This window comes from Sinocyclocheilus grahami, unplaced genomic scaffold (genome assembly GCF_001515645.1).
Source record: "Sinocyclocheilus grahami isolate Dianchi unplaced genomic scaffold, SAMN03320097.WGS_v1.1 scaffold1458.1, whole genome shotgun sequence".
NCBI classification, from domain to species: domain Eukaryota; kingdom Metazoa; phylum Chordata; class Actinopteri; order Cypriniformes; family Cyprinidae; genus Sinocyclocheilus; species Sinocyclocheilus grahami.
Window position 1 is genome coordinate 224,601 of NW_015506637.1, and position 232 is coordinate 224,832.

The window sequence follows — 232 nt, forward strand, 5'->3', positions numbered from 1 at the left end:
CAGACCACACACTAAACAAGTATGTTTGCTTTCTGTAATATCTTGTAATATATTTTTCTGTTTAAACAACTCCTTTTGTATTACATATCCATTTTAACCTCCCGTATACTTTTCCTCAGGTTAGCTGGGATCTTTGAGTTAGATCTTCGGTATTTACTTGAATAAGCCTCATGTCATCAAAGCTTTTTTGCCTCATTTGCACTTGGCCTTTGGAAATGTGGAGAATATTGGT